Source organism: Triticum dicoccoides, chromosome 7B (genome assembly GCF_002162155.2).
Source record: "Triticum dicoccoides isolate Atlit2015 ecotype Zavitan chromosome 7B, WEW_v2.0, whole genome shotgun sequence".
NCBI classification, from domain to species: domain Eukaryota; kingdom Viridiplantae; phylum Streptophyta; class Magnoliopsida; order Poales; family Poaceae; genus Triticum; species Triticum dicoccoides.
Window position 1 is genome coordinate 614,324,750 of NC_041393.1, and position 17,926 is coordinate 614,342,675.

Below are 17,926 nucleotides of genomic sequence, written 5' to 3' on the forward strand. Positions count from 1 at the left end.
GTCCAGTGGCCCAGTACAAAGAACTTCAAGCCAGACGTACCGGAGAAGTACGACGGCAAGACGCATCCGTCAGAGTTCCTCAGCATCTACACCATTGCGGTGCAAGCTGCCGGGGGACGAGATGACAAGATCCTTGCCAACTACTTCCCGCTGGTGCTCAAGCCCAACGTCAGATCCTGGCTCATGCACTTGCCGGAAAACTCCATATCAAGAAGACCAAGTCCGGCAAGAGCTCTGATGCCCACTCCGGCAAGTGCACCTCTTCGGAGTGCTGCGCTACCGTCGAGGACGCACCATCGAGCTCCACCGGCAAGTGTAAGAAGGCAATGGCAGCTCCACCTGAGACCAAGAAGGTGTCCACCAAGGAGGATGGCACTGGTGGTACCTTCACCATCAGCGCCACTCTTGACCCCAAATAGGAAAGCGCGCTCGTTGCTTTCCTGCGGGCGAATGTCGACGTGTTTGCGTGGCAACCGTCTGATATCCCCGGTGTTCCCAGGAAAGTAATTGAGCACCACCTTGCCGTCTGTCCTCATGCGCGGCCCGTCAAGCAGAGAATCAGGAAGCAGGCAGTGGAGCGCTAAGAATTCATAGCAGAAGAAATCAAGAAGTTGGAAGCAGCAGGTCTTGTCAGAGGAGTGCTCCATCCCACGTGGTTGGCCAATCCTGTTGTTGTGCGCAAGGCTAACGGGAAATGAAGACTTTGTATTGACTTCACTGATGTTAATAAAGCTTGTCCCAAAGACCCATTTCCCTTGCCGCGTATTGACCAGATTGTTGACTCCACGGCCGGATGTGATTTGCTTTCATTTCTTGATGCATACTCAGGATACCATCAGATCTTCATGGCAGAAGAAGATGAAGAGAAAACCGCATTTATCACCCCGTGTGGCACGTACTGCTTCGTACGGATGCCTTTCGGTTTGCAGAATGTTGGTTCAACATTCGCAAGGGTAGTCCACCACGCTGTTGAACCGCAGATGCACAGAAATGTGGAAGCCTACATGGATGACATAGTGGTCAAGAGCAAGAGCAGGGCGACCCTAATTCAAGATTTAGACGAGACATTTGTAAATCTGCGCAAGATCAACCTCAAGCTCAACCCCGAGAAGTGTGTGTTTGGAGTTCCCTCCGGCAAGCTTCTCGGGTTTTTCGTGTCTCAGCGGGGAATTGAAGCCAATCCCGACAAGATCAAGGCCATTGAGCAAATCGAAGCACCAAAGCGCGTCAAGGATGTACGAAGACTTGCCGGTTGCGTGGCTGCTCTCAGCAGGTTTATCTCTAGATCTGCTGAACGCGCCCTGCCATTTTTCAAAATTTTGAAGAAGGCAGGTCCAATGAAATGGACTCCGGAAGCAGAGGCTGCGCTGCAGGACTTGAAGAGATACCTGTCCTCTACTCCAATGCTTGTCGCACCTAAGCCGCAAGAGAAGTTGCTGCTGTATATAGCGGCAACCAATCAAGTGGTTAGTGCTGCGTTAGTGGCGGAGAGGGAGGCAGATGATGAGCCGGCAACCATGGCAGATGCATCCAGCGACAAGCAGGGGGCTTAGCCGACAAGCTCTGGTCCCGACAAAGATGGATCTGCGCAGGAGCATGACAAGATGCAGAAAAGAATGGTGCAGCGCCCAGTTTACTTTGTCAGTTCCCTTCTGCAGGGGGCTAGATCAAGGTACTCTGGTGTGCAGAAGTTGCATTTCGGCCTCCTCATGGCCTCGAGAAAGCTGCGCCATTACTTCCAAGCACATGAGATCACAGTCGTCACTCGCTTTCCGCTGAAGAGGATACTGCAAAATCCAGAAGCAACAGGCAGGATTGTTGAGTGGGCGCTGGAGCTGTCAAGCTTTGGCCTCAAGTTTGAGAGCAACTCAACTATCCAAAGCAGAGCATTGGCAGAGTTCATAGCAGAGTGGACGCCAACCCCAGAGGAAGAAATTCCAGAGACAAGCATCCCCGTCAAAGAAGCAAGCAAAGAATGGCTGATGTACTTTGATGGTGCCTTCTCGCTGCAAGGCGCCGGTGCAGGCATGCTGCTTATCGCACCCACTGGAGAGCACCTCAAGTACGTAGTCCAGATGCACTTTCCCAAAGAGCAAGCAACCAACAATACTGCAGAGTATGAAGGATTGCTTGCCGGGCTCAGAATTGCAGCAAACCTTGGGATTAAGAAGCTTATTGTCAGGGGTGACTCGCAGCTTGTCGTCCGACAAGTGAACAAGAACTACCAGAGTCCGTTGATGGAAGCGTATGTCGATGAAGTGAGGAAACTAGAGGAGCACTTTGACGGCCTACAGATGGAGCATATCCCAAGAGCTCAGAATGACATTGCTGATGGCTTGTCAAAGTGCGCCGCACTAAAGTTACCTGTGGAACCAGGGATCTTTGTGCTTAAGTTGACTCAACCATCCGTAACACCATCAACTGGACAAAGCAAGAAGAGGAAGTTGGTTTCTGGTGACTACTTTCCGGCAGAGCTCCCCGAAGCCGCCGCCAAGAAAGTCAACAAAATCAACACTAAGAATGCTGAGGGGCAGTCTACTCCGGCAAGCCTCATGGTTTGTTCCGTTGAAGCAGACGCTCCCGACAAGTTTTGCTCCGGCAAGCTTGCCGGGGGACATCAAGCTCCGGCAGGGCCGCAAGCCCTTGCCATAGAAGCAGATGTTCGCGCAGCAACAGATATGCCTTTAGTCCTTGTTGTCGAGCCACAAGCTCCAGCATGGGCACAGCAGATTGTCCACTTCCTTCAGACAGGAGAACTTCCCGAAGAACAAGAAGAAGCGGAAAGAGTAGCCCGGCAGTCAAGTATGTACCAGTTTGTCGATAGCATACTGTACAGAAGAAGGCTCAACGGTGTGAAATTGAAGTGTGTTCGCCGGGAAGATGGACAAAAGCTGTTGGTGGAGATACATGGAGGCATATGTGGACACCACATTGGCGCAAGAGCACTTGACGGCAAAGCTTTCCGGCAAGGTTTCTTTTGGCCGACAGCCCTCCAGGATGCAACTGCACAAGTAACCAAGTGTGAAGCGTGCCAGTTCCACTCCAAACAGATACACTAGCCAGCTCAAGCTCTCCAGACAATCCCTTTATCCTGGCCATTTTCGGTCTGGGGGCTCGATATCCTCGGCCCCTTCCCCCGAGTTGTCGGGGGCTTTGAGTACTTGTACGTCGCAATCGACAAGTTCACAAAGTGGCCGGAAGTGCAGCCAGTGAGGAAGGTGACAGCACAGTCAGCAGTCAAGTTCTTCAGGTCGATTGTTTGCCGTTTCGGGATCCCTAACAGGATCATCACCGACAACGGCACGCAATTCACAAGCCGCACCTTCATGTAGTACGTCCAAGACCTTGGCGCCAAGGTCTGCTTCGCTTCTGTTGCTCATCCGAGAAGCAACGGTCAAGCAGAGAGGGCAAATGCTGAAGTGCTGCGCGGGCTCAGGACCAGAACTTTCGACAGGCTGCACAAGTGCGGAAGGAACTGGATCGAGGAGCTGCCGGTGGTTCTTTGGTCGATTAGAACGACGCCAAATCGAGCCACTGGCCAGACAACTTTCGCTCTAGTCTATGGAGCAGAGGCAGTTCTCCCCACGGAACTCGTATACGGGTCACCTTGAGTGCTCGCTTATGATGAGCTAGAGCAAGAACAGCTGCGGCAAGACGAAGCCCTGCTCCTTGAGGAAGATCTTCTTCAGGCTGCTGTACGAGTTGCTCGATACCAGCAAGCTTTGCGCCGCTATCATAGCCGCAAAGTTAAAGCCAGAAGCTTCGAGGAAGGCGACCTTGTTCTTCGGTGCATTCAATCCGCCAAGAATTCCAACAAGTTGACGCCGAAGTGGGAAGGCCCCTATAGGGTGAAACGAGTCACAAGGCTCGGCGCTGTCCGCCTTGAGACCGAAGATGGCATTCCGGTGAGCAACTCCTGGAACATAGAACATCTTCGTAAGTTTTTCCCGTAGGGCGCGGTTGCCGGAACCCGTTCCGGCAACCACCTTTTGTACAAGTCTTGCCGTTGTTGCATGCAATCCTTTGTACAAAGCCGGGCGCAGATCCCGTGCATAAGTAAAATCCCATGTGCTCCGCACAGCTTGTCCATTTCATGCATTAGTTCCTTTCTTGCATGCGATTATCTGACACTTTGTGCAGCACCTACATCCGGTAAGCAGTAACGAGCCGAAGAGCTCCATATTATTATTTTCTCTTCTTTCTTTTTCTTTTAAAGGAAAAGAAGGTTCCCTCGCACACAAGTTTGCCGGGGGGAAGGAGAAGGCTGTGGTGTGGACCAGGCGTTGTTCAAGCAAAGTTTTGCCTTGCCGGGAAGCAAACGACAGAAAAGCTAAGTTGCCAAAGTTTGAGCAATCACTTTTTTAAATTTTTGAGTTATCTTCCTCGAACGACCCTGCTTTGTATGGAAAACCTGTGCGCGAGGAACCCACTCGTGGCTAGTTGCGCCCTTACTTTGTTTCGAGTCAGCTCAACAGCTTAAGCGTGCTGCAGCTAGTCGCGACAAGGTTTCTTGTCGGAAACAGCGCCGCCAGCAGGCTGCTGAAGTTCCGCACTCAGCGCTCGCGGCTCGGGCGCCTGGGCCGACAAGTTCCCTAGAAGCGTAGGGTAAAAACATACAAAGGAAGGAATCTAGTAGAGGAAATAACATAGCAATTGATAAACAGAAATAAAGTTATATTACAAGATAACTTGTCGCAAGCTCTAATAGACTATTTTCATAACATGATTAGGAGCGACAAGGGAAAAGAAGAAATAGGCGACCTAATCTACGCGTCCGCCCTCGACTCTCTTGATCTCGCCCACCTTGTCCACAATGGGTGCGACAAGGGCCTTGAGTGCATCCAGATCGGCGTCAGGCGGCAAGGACCTGAGGACGTTGGTGAAGTTGAGGCCTGGGTTGCGGAAGGCCACCTTCATCAGCACCTTCTGGAGAACCCCGGTGCAGATTTTGCGCGACTCGTCGGCCAGCTGCTTCGGGATCCTCTCCCGGAGCCGCTGGAGTGCCGTTGCCACGCCCTTGAAGAACAGGTTGAGCTTGGCGCTGGGTTGAAGACTCTCATCGGAAGGATACCCAAAGTCCTCCATCCCCAGCTGCGCCAGCTCCTCATTCATGACTGCGGCAGTGTTCACCAGACCCTCGGTCCAGTGCTCCACTGTGTCCCTGAACGAGTTCTGGGTAACTACAATGCTCTCCAGCAGCGCCGCGTCAGCCTTGACTTTCTCCGCCAAGGTCTTCTCCCGCTCCTTGGCGGCCTCCAGTGTCTGCGTCAGCATGGCCAGCTTCAGCTCCAGGTCTGCTTTGGAATCCTTGGCGGCTCTGAGCTCCTTGCCCCTCTCAGCGACAAGGCCTTGCAGCTCACCGTGTGCGGCAGCATCCTTCTCGCGCTCACGCTTGAGCGTGGCAAGCTCCTCGCCGCTCTTCCCAATATCGGCCTCCAGCCACGCCACCTTCTCCTCTAGCTCTTTATTAGCGGCCTCTGCAGCTGCCGCCGCGTCCTTTGCCTCCTTGAGTGCCCCGCCAAGTGCTCGCTCGCGCTCGTCGAGCTCTTCCTCGTAGCTGTCGAGGTGGGCCTTCCGCTGCACCAGCTCGCCCTCCCACGCGGACTGCTTCTCGGCAGCCAGCCTTTGCTCCTCCTCAACTTCAGCCTTCTCGAGAAGAAAGGCCGTGCGCTCTTCGTCGACTCGCTCCCGCTCCTGCGCCAGAGATCGGAGAGCTTCTTGATTTTGGCCCCGGAGCTCCTCCACACGTTTCTCCATGTCCACTCCCGCCTTCGCGACAAGCGCTTCCTGGGAAGCCAGCTTGGCTTGCCGGGTGCGGTAGAGTGACAGCAGCTTCCGCAGCAGCTGCTCCTCCTCGGGCTCGCCACTGCTGCTGCCGGGCGCGTCAACCAATGACAGTCCAGCAGAGGCGAGCACCTCCCCGTCAAAAGCTTCCCCCTTGACTGGCGCCCTAGAGCTCGATGCCCAGGGTAGCTTGATGAAGATGTCGTCGCCGGCCTTCAAGTAGGCCCCGGGCTGGGGCTCCTCGGAGCCCGGCTCCGTAGAAGCGGCAGAGGGTTCGGCGGTCGGCGCAGCACCCGACGCTCCTGCGGCCTCAGGGTCGTCAGTGCGATCGACCGACCCCTCGCCGGCTTCTGCAGCAGCAGCCCCGGCGGCCTCCTCGCCGGCGGTCTCATCAGCACCGGCACCTTCCTCGCCGGCGCCCTCTATCTCCATTGGCTCAGCCGAAGATGGGTCTGAAGAACGAAAAAAGGAGGAAATCAATCAAAAATCCAAGAAAGGAAAAACGGAAGAAACAGAACCCAAGGGAAAGTTTCTGGGCAAGTGGATTACCCGCGCCAAGATCTTCAGTTGCGGCCTCGGTCGCCGCAGGATCAGTAGTGCCGTCCCTTGCCGGGGAGTCCCCCCTTGCCGGAGAGCGCTCCCTTGCCGGGGACTCCTCCCTTGGCGGCGCAGTCGAAGCAGGTGGCACTTTGGGACCAGCCTCCGGGCTCTCCTGATGAGGCTGCTCTGCTCCTGCACAAGTCAACAAGCAAGATATCAGCGAAGGAAAAAGCACTCAAGCGCGCCCGGCAGCAGAAGGTTAAACTATGAACTTACGCAGGGGGTTGCGCTGGGGGCTGCTTTGAGGAGTGATTGCCGGGTCCGTCAAGGTGATCACGGACCCACCCCCTATCGACAAGGTGGGGTCATCTTCGATGATGATCACCGCGGCCTTGGCCCTCTTCGCCGCTCTCTGGGCCAGCGTCCTAAAAAAAAGGAGCCCAGATTGGAGCAAGTCAGATACAATATATAAACAGCAAGATTGAAGGATTACAAGAGCACCAAAGAGACTTACTCTTCTTCCTCCTCGTCGGAGCTGAGCGCGGAAAGATCGAAGTCCGGCCCTCCTCCTATGCGGCGAGGTGGAGGAGTAGGATCCCTTGCCCGCTTGGCGGGGGCAGTAGTGGTGGCCCGGGAAGATCCCGCTCCAGTTGCCGCTGTTGCGTGAGGCGCTCCCACGGCAACATTGCTTGCCGCGGTAGAGCGCGTCGCGCGGCTCGGTGGCTGTGCAGCCGGCTGCCGCCCCGCTGCGTCCCCGGCCCTGCGAAGGCGCCTCCTTAGCGGGGCCGGGGGCTCCGCCTGCGGCAAGCTCTCTGAAGGCTCAGCATCCTCCTCGCCGGCCTCGCTCGACGCGGCTTCGGAACCGGCAGGCTCCTCCTCGCCCATGAACTCCGCGCGGTCGGCAAGGTTTGCCGCCTCTGCAGCCTCCGCCTCCTCCACAGTAAACCCAAACACACCCGCAGCAGCTGCGGCCGCAGCCTCTTCGGCCCTAGTAGCGATAAGCTGCAGCTCCTCGTCGGTGGTGTCACGGGTGAGGCTCTTCTGCTTGTCGGCGCGGACCGGCACTTCCTCCAAGGTGTCGAAGAACGCTCGCACAATGTCATCCGCAGGCTCTTGCCAAGTTGGGACGATGCCGTGTGAATCGCACAACGGCATCATGGCGCGGATCCGGTCAAGCGAAGAGTTATTGCACAAAGGAACTACACCCCTCGGCAGTGTGAATGGGTGCTGGGGGTCGCGTTTGAATAACTCCAAGAGCATTGCGTCCAACTCCAAGACGGTGAAGTTGTAGTTGAGGCCCAGCCGCAGTCTCATGATGTCCGCCGAGTTCTTGAACTCCCAGGCGGGCCTCCCCCTCTCCTGCAGGGGGGCAATGCGGCGGCGGAGGAAATCTGCCCCGACAGCACCTACGGTGAGCCCGGCAAGCCTGAGGCGAAGCATCTTAGTGATGGCGATCTTCAGCCTCTCGTCTTCCGGGGCCACGTTGCTCCAGTCATTGCCGCGCACTATTGGAGTTTGGCGCACGGCGGTGAAGGGCTGCGGATCCTCCTCGACGATCCAACACCACTCCGCTCTCCACTCCTCCCACTTGCTGCGAAGCTCACCCTCCAAGTACGCCTATTTCTTGCCGACCCTCGAGACCCAAGCAATCCCTCCGGCAAGCGGCTCTCCTCTCTCTACCTGAGGTATGAAGAAGTGGCGGAAAAGGGCAACACTAGGGTGGACTCCGACAAAGTTTTCGCACAAGTGTGCGAAAACTGCCATGGTCAGGACAGCATTGGGGGTGAAGTCAAGGAGGCGGAAGCCATATGTGTTCATAATGTCACAGGAGAATTCCGAGAAGGGCGGGCAGAGCCCGCAATAGAAGAATAGTGGGAAGAACGGGTACCCATTTGGAGCCGGCTTCGAAGCAGTAGCCGGGAGTACCCTCGTGCGCGGATGCGCACCCGTCTCCGTCGCCCAAAAAAGGTAGAAGTACTCCCTCAGCTCCTGCACGCCAAGGTGGGGGGTGAAGATCGCCCGCTCCTTCCGTAGCGCCACGAGCCGCTGCGCCTCGGCCAACTTCACACCCTTTCCCTTGTCGGCTTTCGGGCCCATGGCGGAGGTGGTGGAGAAGGTCGACGGCGTGGTGATGCTGGTGGCAATGGGGGGGCGGAGCGCTGCTCTCTCGGCTTCGAGAAGAAGGGGGGAGCGGCGGAGTTTGTGAAGAAGGAGTAGCAGCAACCAGCGAGGGGGAACGAACTGCCCCTGTTTCCTCTGCTTATAAAGAGGGACGGGGCGGACGTTTCGCCCTTCCTAATAAACAACCGCCCACGATCTCTCCCATGATGCCGCATTCAACGCGTGCCGTTATGGGAGAGTGCGGTGGATACGGAACAAGATTTAGCATGGCTCAGCCCGCGTGTGCCCGTGCCCTGTTTTGGGCCTGGCCCAACAGTGCTCGGCACCGTGTATGGCCCAGGCCCGGGGGCTCCTGTCGGTGTACTAGAATAGGGGTACCCTAGTACCCCGAACTTGTGCACGGGCAGTTGCAGCACCCTGCGGCAAGGCTTGCCGGGCGAACGCCAAGACCCTCCAAGGTTCCCTTGGAGCCATCCAAGAGCAAAGTATATAAGCTAAGGAGACAAGACCCCGGCAAGAGGAGCTTGCCGGGAAGGCCGACCAAGGCGCACCAAGGAACTTGCCGCGACGCGCCACGTGCTCCGGCAAGGCGACAAGGCCCCGGCAAGAGGAGCTTGCCGGGAAGACTAAACAAGGTACCTCGAAGCCCGGCGAGCGACAAGCCTCCGGGCCCGACAAGATAGCAGTAGAGGCAAGGCGCTTGCCGCGGCAGGCGGCCACTCTGCGCCCACGCTCCAGCGCATCCACCAACGTGTCGCTCTGGGGGCCTCTCCGGGCGTGCGTGGCGGAAGGCTGTGCAGCCAGCGGTGCGCAGTGGCATGCGAAGCTGACAAGATCACCATCGTGGCGAACGGTGGCGCCCTTAACAGTCCTTTTCTGCACTGTTTGGGTGACTCAGACGGGCATTTAATGCCCTTGTCCCCTGCCGTCAGAGTTAGGTAGGGTGCACTGTACAAGCAACTGTACCAACTACCTCGCTTTTTACGTTTTTACCCTCCTCTGCGTTGCCACCTGTCGGTGACCCCTTTAGCATATAAAAGTAGGCCCATGCGCAACGTAGAGGGGGTTTGGTTCCGAGGTTCGATCACTTCGACTCGTTTGTAAACCAGAAAGAGACCACGCTCTCTCGAGAGCAAGAACACAAGATAACATAGCCAGACAAGCAGCAGTAGTAGTATTATCTCTCCGAAGAGCTCCGAAGCTGGGTAAACCGCTCGTGTGCTTCGCCTCGATCTGCTCTTCGTGCAACCTCCGCCCCCCACCAAACCGAAAGGGGCCATGTCCGCCGGCCCCATAGGTGTTCGTGGGTCAGTTTCCCCCGACAATCACCTTGACTCTTGCATAAAGTAAAAGACATAAAGTAAAAGATAGGCCCTCCGCAGAGGGAAGCAGAGGTTGTCATGCGCTTTTAGGGTTGGATACACAAAATCTTAAAGCGAAAGAACGTCACTTTATATTGCCCCTTGTATATGGACCTTTATTATGCAGTCCGTTGCTTTTATTGCTTCCATAACAAGTTCGTACAAAGCTTATTTTCTCCACACTAATAAGTCATGCATATTTAGAGAGCAATTTTTATTGCTTGCACCGATGACAACTTACTTGAAGGATCTTACTCAATCCATAGGTAGGTATGGTGGACTCTCATGGCAAAAACTGGGTTTAAGGAAGTTTGGAAGCACAAGTAGTATCTCTACTTGGTGCTAGGAATTTTTGGCTAGCATGAGGGGGAAAGGCAAGCTCAACATGTTTGAATGATCCATGACAATATACTTTAACTAAGATGCAAGAAAACATAACCCATTACATTGTCTTCCTTGTCCAACATCAACTCTTTAGCATGTCATACTTAATGAGTGCTCACAATTATAAAATATGTCTATGATAATATATTTATATGTGAAATCTCTCTTCCTTCAATATTCTTTCATGAATTGTTCAAATGACCAATACAATGCTTGCTAACCGTCAATAAATTTACAACCTCTACTTCTTAGATGTGAAGTCATTACTCCCCATTGGATAAGCAAATGAGGCCTGTATAATTTCAGATTTATGACAATCAACTCATTCAACAATTTACTCATAGGATATAAGTGAAGCCCATGAGTAAATGAAAAGCTACTCCAAAAAGATATAAGTGAAGATCAATGAGTAGCTAAATAATTATGCAACTATGTGAAGACTCTCTCTCATTAAAGAATTTCAGATCTTGGTATTGTATTCAAGCAGCAAGCAAAAAAATGACATTGCAAGGATAGCACAACTCATGTGAAGAAGCAAAAGCTTAGGCTCAACCGATACTAACCGATAGTTGTTGAAGAAGAAAGGTGTGATGCCTACCGGGGCATCCCCAAGCTTAGATGCTTGAGACTTCTTGAAATATTATCTTGGGGTGCCTTGTGCATCCCCAAGCTTGAGCTTTTATGTCTCCTTAATTCCTCTCATATCATGGTTTCTCTTCTTTTTATCAAAAGCTTCATTCACAACAAACTCAACAAGAACTCGTGAGATCGGTTAGTATAAACCAATGCAAAACCTTATCACTTTCTACTGTAACAAATCACTAAAATTATTATACAACATTGCATACTAAATGCCTCTGCATATTTAATACTCCTATCCTCAAATAGAATCATTAAACAAGCAAACATACGCAAACAATGCAAACATAACAGCAATCTATCAAAACAGTACAGTCTGTAAAGAATGCAAGAATATAAATACTTCCCTAACTCCAAAAATTATGAACTAAAATTCCCACTGTAATAAATTTATCAGAGCTTAATATGCAAAAGGATTCAACGTTATACCATTCTCAGACTTTTCTAGGGAATTTTTGCAACAGCGGTAAACTTTCTGTTTTCAAACAGCAACATGTATACTAGCAAAATAAGCATGGCAAAGGCTATCCTTGACTTTTTTATTGAAACTAAAGATGAAAAACATTATTATAAATAACATCAAGCAAAAACTAGAAAAATAAAATGACACTCCAAGCAAAACACATGTCATGTGGCGAATAAAAATATAGCTCCAAGTAAAGTTACCGATGAACGAACACGAAAGAGGGGAAGCCATCCGGGGCATCCCCAAGCTTAGTTGCTTGGTTGTCCTTGAATAGTATCTTGGGGTGTCTTGGGCATCCCCAATCTTAGGCTCTTTCCACTTCTTATTCCATAGTCCATCGAATCTTTACCCAAAACTTGAAAACTTCAACCACACAAAACTCAAAAACAAAACTCGTAAGCTCCGTTAGTATAAGAAAATAAAACCACTTTAAGGTACTTTAATGAACATATTATTTATTCATATTGGTGTAATACCTACTGTATTCCAACTTCTCTATGGTTCATACCACTTAATACTAGCCATAGATGCATCAAAATAAGCAAACAACACAATGAAAACAGAATCTGTCAAAAACAGAACAGTCTGTAGTAATCTGTATCAAACATATACTTCTGGAACTCAAACCATTCTAAAATAAATTGCTGGACCTGAGGAATTTGTCTATTAATCATTTTCAAAAAGAATAAACCTAAAATCACTCTCCAGTAAAAAAATGGCAGCCATTCTCGTGAGCGCTAAAGTTTCTGTTTTCTACAGCAAGATCACATAGACTTCACCCAAGTCTTCCCAAAGGCTCTACTTGGCACTTTATTGAAACAAAAGCTATAAAACATGATTACTACAGTAGCATAATCATGTGGACACAAAAAAACAGTAAGGGTAAATATTGGTTTGTCTCCCAACAAGCACTTTTCTTTAATGCCTTTCTAGCTAGGCATGATGATGACAATGATGCTCACATAAAGGATAAGAATTAAAACATAACGGGAGCATCATGAAGAATATTAGTAGGACATTTAAGCCTAACACACTTCCTATGCATAGGTATTTTGTGAGCAAACAACTTAGGGGAACAATAATCAACAAGCATAGGAAGGTAAAACAAGCATAACTTCAAGATTTTCAACACATAGAGAGGAAACTTGACATTATTGTAATTCCTACAAGCATAAGTTCCTCCCTCATAATAATTTTCAGTAGCATCATGAATGAATTCAACAATATAACCAGCACATAAGGCATTCTTTTCATGATCTACAACCATAGAAAATTTACTACTCTCCACATAAGCAAATTTATTCTCATCAATAATAGTGGGAACAAACTCAACAAAATAACTATCATGTGAGGCATAATCCAATTGAAAACTAAAATCATGATGACAAGTTTCATGGTTATTGTCGGTGTCAAAACCGGCGGATCTCGGGTAGGGGGTCCTGAACTGTGCGTCTAGGCGGATGGTAACAGGAGACAAGGGACACGATGTTTTTACCCAAGTTCGGGCCCTCTCGGTGGAGGTAAAACCCTACTCCTGCTTGATTAATATTGATGATATGGGTAGTACAAGAGTTGATCTACCGCGAGATCAGAGAGGCTAAACCCTAGAAGCTAGCCTATGGTATGATTGTTGTTCGTCCTACGGACTAAAACTCTCCGGGTTTATATAGACATCGGAGAGGGCTAGGGTTACACAGAGTCGGTTACAATGGGAGGAGATCTTCATATCGTATCTCCAAGCTTGCCTTCCACGCCAAGGAAAGTCCCATCCGGACACGGGACGAAGTCTTCAATCTTGTATCTTCATAGTCCGGGAGTCCGGCCATCTGGACACCCCCCCTAATCCAGGACTCCCTCAGTAGCCCCCGAACCAGGCTTCAATGACGACGAGTCCGGCATGCAAATTGTCTTCGGCATTGCAAGGCGGGTTCTTCTGCAAATTCTATGCACCTGTCGGATAGTGTCCGGCTTCTGGTGCGTGTTGCTCTCCTCAGCTTCTGTACCCCATAATGACCATCTTCCACGTGTCGAACGAAAGAGAAAAGCCAGGGAGTTTTTCATTTACCCCCCTAGCCGTGTAAATGAACCGCCCATAAAAGAGATGGGGGTTTAGATCCAATTCACACCTCCCTCCCTCCGCGAGTATTCATCACAGCCCTTTCGACTGAGATCCATTCCACCATGGCCGGTCGAAGCAGCTCCTCCTCTCGCCTCTCCAGCCCTCGGCCCGGAGATTGGGAGCGGTGTTCTGTCCCGCATAGCAAGCTAGTAGCGCTTCAATCCAAGGGGATCCTCCCACCAGCATATATGGTCCTAGTTCGAGCCGGGATCACCACCTATAGCGGCGGAGAGCAGGCAGAGAGCGTCCCCAATCCCTCTCAAGGAGAGCGGGTGTGCCTAGTTCCTTATTTAATAAGAGGACTCGGATTTCCAATTCATCGGTTTCTCTGAGGTCTACTGGAGTTTTACGGCCTCCAGCTACACAACCTCACGCCTGCCTCCATACTGCATGTTGCGGGCTTCGTGGCCCTCTGCGAGCTGTTCTTAGGCGTCGAGGCCCATTTCACACTGTGGAAGAGGTTGTTCTGCCTTGTGCCCCGCTCTCAGGAGGGGTTAATTTATCAAGTGGGCCGAGCCGAACTATGGCGCATCGCCGGGACCGGATATCTATCCGGTACTCCAAAGAAGGTGTCTGAGGACCTTGTATATGGATGACGTCCCCCTGCCGGACCTTGTACGGATCGGCCTCCCTGAGTTCAATAACACCCCGTTAAAGAAACGCCTGAGCTGGCACCCACGGAATCCTCAAAGGGAAACTGACAGGGACATCCTTTACCTGATGAGCCGGATAAGATTGTTGGCTCATTCCGCACTGACCATGATCGAGGTCATGGCCACATGCATTACGCGGGGGGTGCAGCCGCTTCAGTACAGAGGCCACCCCATGTGGGATTTCAACGGGGAGGACGACGCCACCCGGTGCGGTCGAAAGGGGCCGGATTCAGCTGCCACTCTAGCGAAGATCTTATCCGCTTTGTATAAGGGAGAAGAAGAGGAATTCCTTCGTGTCAACCCAAGGGGCGGATTCTGTATGTATAGTCCTCCAAGCTAGGTGAGCGAATATTTTCACTTATCTACCCGCTTTCGAAATTCCCATAATTGAGTACTTAGTCTGGCGATGTTAACGCAGGAGCTGCGCTAGACTGTGAAGGAGATAAACAGCCCTCCTCCGCAACCCGAGGACCCTGAACGATCCCTCGATCCAGATTCCCAAGAGGACCCGGACTTATGTGTGGAGTTAATTGATGTGGTGTTTCATCAATTGAGTAAGGACAACACCTTAGTGGCCATTACGGCCGACTATCCCGGACTACTTCCAGCCTCAAAGATAACCGAGACCGAAGTCCCAGTACTTTCAAGGAGATCCATCCATGCCTTATCTTGAATGCTGTAAACTAATAGTGTTTTCGTTTCGCAGGGGAAATCCTCGAGGCGGAAGGCCGAGCCCGCGGTGGGCAGCCAACAAGGGCCGCTGAAGCCAGGCGGGCCAAAAAGAAGTGCGGACCAGATCGAGATTCTGGCACAACGGTACGGCGTGCGAATTTAACGCCTAGGGTTTATGCCCTCAAGTCATACTAACGCTCATGCTCCTCTTAGGAAGAAGAGAACCCGCTGGACTATATCCACCGGCCAGGCTTCAAGGTCGGGTCCGGAAGTGGAGGCGCACACGGGGCGCGCCTCGGGCGTTCCTCCGACAGAGGATGCAGACGGGCTATCTGCTACCAATTCAGAGGTGGAGAGTGCCATGAACCACAGGTGTCTCCGGACTGTTCTTCGTGACACATGTTTTTCCCCAGAGGCGTTGGACGCCTTTAATACGGGAGATGCGTATCTCCGTCCGCTCAAAATGGTCTAGCCAGAGCCACAGAGCAGTATGTAAAAGACATACAGGTGAGTAAAATTGAAGGTTATATATGTCAGTAGCCCCCGAGACTTGAAACAGTTAAGATAACTATTTTAAGGATCATATGTTATGCAGGGTCTTACAAAGAAGAACACGCAACTATCCCAGGAGCTGGAAGAGTGCAAGGCCCAACTCGAGGCCGCACTGGCCGCTTCAGATAATGCCAAGGGGACCCCCTCAGGTAATATATGCTTTGAAAGATAATTTCGTTGTGAAGTGCGGCATGTGTGCAATTCTGGCGATAATAGTGCAGATGGGGCCGGAGTAAATCCGAACAAGCAACAACTCCTACGCCAACTAAAGGCTGGCGAGAGCGTGCTGACGAGGGTGAGGCAAGAGAAGAACAAACTTCAAGACGCCAATACCCAGCTGGGCGAGGAACTAAAGGATGTTTGTGTTCAGCTGTCTGCTTCCGTAAAGGAAAATCGGCGACTTCGACGCGGCATTTTTAGTAAGTTCTTGAATGAATCTTCAAAAAAGGAATTCGGTGAGGAAGTCGTTTGACAGAGCTATGTCTGTAGGTATGCTGACAGGTCGTCCTGCAGAGGAGATGCCCGGTTCAACGAGGGACCTTGTTCCCGAGCTGTTGCAACTGCACGAACGAGTTCGGCAGGCGATGCAAGGCGTCGTCCAGGCTATGTGGCCATCCCTCTCCATGCCCGAAGGCCTTGGGGAGCTTGCAAAGAAGCTGGAGGGAGTGCGGCAGTGCTTCCGGTTGTGGAAGATATCGGCCTGCCGTCAAGGTGCCAGGGAGGCCTGGGCCATGGTGAAGACTCGGTACACGAAGGCGGACCCGAACCATATGGCCGAGGTCGGCCCTATGGGGCCTGACGGAAAGGAGATCCCTGTCAGTTTAGTATATGGCCAGGTAGAGCTGGCTGCCAAGTATTCTCAATAGGACTGTAAATTAGACCGCCTGTTGGATGGTATTGAAGAAGAATATACTGAGTCGAATTGACTCTATAATTTAAAATGACATGAAAAAATGCCTTCTAGCCGGATTGTAGATCATTTGTCATTGCGGACCTTTTCAATTCGACCTCTGGACCCTATAGTCCGGAGTGTGTCCGAATACCCTCTCGGTTATGTAAGAACCGGGGCATGCATGGAGACAAGGCGTAGGGGTCATAATTGCTTGAGCAGACAAGTGCCCAACTAGTTATGTTATATTATATGGTTAGTAAGAAACATCTTCCAGGGAGAATAGTTCCGTTAGGGGTTCCTTTCCCTGGGAGGCATGCTCTAAAGTGCATGTCCGAACTACGAGAAAGAGTAGAAAAGCATCTGGGGGCAGATAAATAAACAAGAAAAATCATCTTTTAGTTCACCGACCGAATATTCCCTTAAGAACGCTAGCTTTCGGCTTCACCCAGTCTGAGGTACACATCCGGCTGACCCGGCAGTAACAATCGCAGAGGTGCTCCCTTTACCACCTAGCCGAATGAACGGGAACATAGGGGTAAGCACAGGAGCCATGCAACCCAGCTTGGCCAAAACTTAAGTCATATGGATTCATATAATGGTGTATAAAAGGTTCATGCGGAAGTGTCACACATGTTTTGGGCATGAGGCCCGTTAATATAAACTTCTGATAAAGAAGCCCCCAGGTATGATGATCGTGGGTGGCGCGTCAAGTATGTGCGAAAAATCGCACAGGCAAGCCCCTAAGGGCTTGGGAGAGCAAAGGTAGGGAGAAGGAGAGAAATACCAGGCAGCAAATTTGAAAAAAAGGGACATAGGAAGGAGACGAACACGGAGTCCAGCGCTAGGCGTAGAATCTTTGTAGGCGTGCTGCGTTCCATGGGTTCAGCTCGAGTCGGTTGTCCGATGCGTTTTGTAGACGGTACGCTCCACCAGTCAGTATTTGGTCGATTATGAAGGGACCCTCCCATTTGGGCTTTAGTTTGTCCTTTTTCTTGTCCAGCAGGCATAGAACTAGTTCGCCAAGGTTATAGGTTTTGGCCCATACTTCTCTGCTTTGGTATCTTCGAGCCTGCTGTTGATAGAATGCGGAACGGGCTTTTGCCACGTCGCGCTCCTCCTCCAATGCGTCCAAGCTGTCCTGCCGATCGAGCTCAGCTTCTCTTTCTTCGTACATGCGCACGCGAGGTGAGTCATGAATTATGTCGCAGGGCAGGATTGCCTCTGCGCCGTAAAACATAAAAAATGGTGTGAATCCGGTAGTGCGATTCGGCGTGGTCCGCAGCCCCCAAACTGCGGAGTCAAGCTCCTCTACCTAGTGCGTGTTAGATTCCTTGAGGGATCGCACCAGTCTGGGTTTGATGCAGCTCATGATGAGACCCTTTGCTCGTTCGACTTGACCGTTAGTTTGTGGGTGATAGACTGAAGCATAGTCGAGCTTGATGCCCATGTTTTTGCACCAGAGTTTAACTTCGTCAGCCGAAAAGTTTGTGCCGTTGTCAGTTATGATGCTGTGGGGGACGCCGTAACAGTGTACAACCCCGGATATGAAGTCTATCACCGGTCCGGATTCGGCCGTCTTTACAGGCTTGGCCTCTATCCATTTGGTGAATTTGTCCACCATGACCAGTATATATTTTTCTTGTGGGTTCCTCCTTTAAGGGGTCCAACCATGTCAAGCCCCCAGACCGCAAAAGGCCAGGTAATGGGTATGGTTTGTAGGGCGGTAGGCGGCATGTGGCTTTG